At 46.0% G+C, this 3,592-nt stretch overlaps 1 protein-coding gene across 1 annotated transcript in view; it reads right to left on the reverse strand.

Moving 5' to 3' along the window:
• The window catches only part of nlgn4xa (neuroligin 4 X-linked a), a 62,633-nt gene extending 59,426 nt beyond the window's left edge, over positions 1-3,207 (reverse strand). The window contains exon 1 of the mRNA XM_024263120.2: positions 2,824-3,207. The gene's annotated coding sequence lies outside the window, so the exon portion shown is untranslated. The remainder of the gene's footprint in view (positions 1-2,823) is intronic.
• Positions 3,208-3,592: the final 385 nt, after the last annotated feature.

Raw genomic sequence — 3,592 nt, forward strand, 5'->3', positions numbered from 1 at the left:
AAGATGCTGAAACTGATAGCTGAAGATGCTGAAACTGATAGCCAGCTAAATTATTAGCTAAATGCCTAAATAGTTAAAAAAAAATGACAACAAGCCTTATGTAGCTAAAATAGTAAGCATGTAGCTGAAATGGTAGCTAAACTCCAAAATAGCCTAAAAAAACACAAAAACTAAGTTAGTCAAAACAGCTAGCATGCAGCTGAAATATTAGTCAGTTTATTAGACAGTTTAAAAAAACGTAATAAATGCCAAAATAGTCCAAAAAGCTAGAAGAATACCGCCCAGGGGGCGGTGCTTTCTGTTGTTTCCAACTTTGATGCCGAGTTGAAACCTCCACGGCGGCCTGGTCTGACTGATGAGCATAAAACCAAATCCATACGGAGACAGCCTTAATTACGCTTCCTGCAACTCAGCAGCTGCGGGGCGAAAAGTGCAGCATCAGCAGTTCTGCAGTGACAGGGAGGAACCTCGGCGGACCCAGATGGTTCTGATCCCAGAGCTCCAGACATGCAGGACTTTAATGTCTCACCACGGTCCGGTAGAGACTGCCCCACGGCGCCACCTTCAGACTGAAGATCATGTACCAGGAGGACCTCAGAAGTTTGATTGACAGATGTGGGCGGAGTCCAAATCCAGTTTGGTTTTGTTTGAATAAATTCAGTTTTTTTCCTGTTTCTGTTCAATGTCCATTCAATTAAGGGCCGGGAATCGATTAAAAAATGACTAATTAATTGCAAACTAGAAAAAATTAATCGCTATTAATCGTGATAATCGAAACTCTACGTGTAGAATATTTATTTTTATATTAGTGTTGTCAAGCAATTTAAAAAAAGTCTGATTACTCACACTTTTGGGTGGGGATTATTCACGATTAATCGCAATGTTTTAACCAGGTAAATGTATTTGTTCATTATGACACCGGACCAAATTGACCTAAACCTCAGAAATAGCAAGAATAAAGTACTAAAACCGATTGAATATTTATTTCTTTCGTAAGCGACCATCGTATTAGCGGGATAATATTTGACGAACTGTTTTAACGCACGCCGTGGAAGTACAGGTTTGTATCTTTGATTCATTTGTGTTAATACATATTAACGCATTAATTCTTTTTTATTAATCGCGTGCACTAATGCGTTAATGTTCACAGCCCAAATGACTGTGTCACGTCTCTGGTCCTGATTTTGATTAAATCATAGATAACGTCCTTTTCAGTGTTAGTGACTTAAAAATGGGCGGAGCTTACATCAACATTATTATTATTATCTAAGAACATATGTTCTGCTTTATGGTTACATATGATGAGATTAAAGGGATCTATGACATCACAGATGATATGGACAAAGATACAAACACAACAACAGGTCATTATTGTAAATAGGAACATGGTCTGGTTTATAAAAGTTTAAAAAATATTTGATCAATTGAAATGATCCATAAATAGTTTTATATTCATATATTTATTGTTTGTTTATCTCACAGCAAATCTTCCTATAAACACATAATAAGACAGAGAGGAGCCTTGAGGTCCTGTTATGAAGCTGTGTGGGAGGGGCTGATTCACAGGCTCCGTCATCAGCTGACTGGTAAACACAGATCGTGATGTTTGTCATGAAATCATGTGAATGTTTTATTCGGACGCTACACGCCTGTTATAATGATGGAAGAAACGTGTTCCTTTACTAACAAAATCATCTAAAATCCTCGTTAGCGTATCTGTGATGTCATCACGGCTACAGCTGGTCACGTTCACGCCGCTCTCCTTCTCTCCTGTGATGTCATCACGGCTACAGCTGGTCACGTTCACGCCGCTCTCCTTCTCTCCTGTGATGTCACCACGGCTACAGCTGGTCACGTTCACGCCGCTCTCCTTCTCTCCTGTGATGTCACCACGGCTACAGCTGGTCACGTTCACGCTCTCTTTCTCTTCTGTGATGTCATTCAACGTTTACAGAATTTAACGTTTTCAAAAGTTTTAATACGTGAGTCAGCTAGCTGAAGCGGCTATCTGCTAGCATAGCGCTGCTCCGACAATCTGTTAGCATGTCACCCGTTTAGCTAGTCATGAAAAACAGACACGAGTTCAACTTTCAATTCTGTAGCAATGTTAGCACTTCATGTGAAGGAGACACCGTAACATTAGCATGCTACATCAGACACAGCTACAACAAATCGTCGTAAGAATCGAAACTACTGAGAAAAGGCCAAAACAGGAAACAGGAATTCTGAGAAAACGTTTCTTTTTATTCAATGTTCATTCATGAGACCAGAATGCAGCTGTGCGTGAGCGTGTGCTCGTCACAGGTGTCTCACAGGTGCTTCACCTGTGCATGCTGGGAGCTCTGCTGCAAAACTGTGAGGCAGAAGTCCAGCAGGAGGAGAGAGGAGTGAAAGGAGGAGACTCCTCCTCGGGGAAGGAGCACTGAGGGGGGGTCAGCTCCCGCTCCTCGCGCTCATGATGCTGCTCCTGTGACGTCACGACCCGAACCGTGAGGGTCCTCTGAGACCACGAGCCTCCCGTCACACCTGCAGCACCTCTGCGGTCCCTGCGCACACCTGCCGACACGCGCGCGCGCTCTCCCCTGACAGGCCGCGCGCAGACATCCACCACCATTTTGAGGCTGCAGGAGCACGCGCAGCCACTGTTGCACGGAGTTTGTTTAAAGCGCAGCCTTCGCGTGCACGCGCTGTGCTGTCAGGCTTGAATGCAGAAAAAAAAAACGTCCGGGATAAAGTTTCGTGCGTGGATGCGGACACAGACACGCACGGCAGTTTTTAAAAATAAAAAAGGAAAAAAGATGCGCGCGCTTCCCGCGCACTCACCTTATCCCGTCCCGCCGCGCGCGCGCCTCCAGGATCCCCTCAGATAAACCCAGAGCAGTCCCGATCCGGATCTGGATCCAGGTCCCGGGTCCCTGCCGGTGCGCGTGCGTGCGTCACGCAGAGGCGCTGCTCGCTCTAATCGCTCTCATAGCGCGAGTGAGGCGCGCGGGCAGATTAGTGACAGAGAAACCTGCTCCCTCTCCTGCTCCTCCTCCTCCTCCCGCTCCTCATTGGACCGCCAGCCTGGAACTCGCGCCGCCCGCAACCAATAGAAAGGCGCAGGCGCACCAGCTGCTGCTCAAACCTGTGGCGCAAACAGCACGCGCACATTTTACGTAACAGGATTTATCCTGGGAGAGGGGGGGCTGATTTCACTTCATCACTCTGGAAAAAGACCTAAAAGATGATGGATGGATGATGGATGGATGATGGATGGATGATGGACGGATGATGGACGGATGATGGATGGATTGAAGATGATGGATGGATGGATAATGTATGGGTGGATGATGAATGGGTGGATGGATGGATGATGAATGGACGATGATGGATGGGTGGATGGATGGATGATGGATGGATGGATGGATGGATAGAGGCAAGGAAGGATAGATGGATGATGGGTGGATGATGGATGGGAAGATGGATGGATGATGATGGATGATGGATGGATAGATGGATGGATGATGGGTGGATGATGATGGATGATGGATGGATGGGTGGATGGATGGATGATGATGGATGGGAGGAAGGATGGCTGGGTGGATGGATA

Source organism: Oryzias melastigma, linkage group LG2 (genome assembly GCF_002922805.2).
Source record: "Oryzias melastigma strain HK-1 linkage group LG2, ASM292280v2, whole genome shotgun sequence".
Classification (NCBI taxonomy): domain Eukaryota; kingdom Metazoa; phylum Chordata; class Actinopteri; order Beloniformes; family Adrianichthyidae; genus Oryzias; species Oryzias melastigma.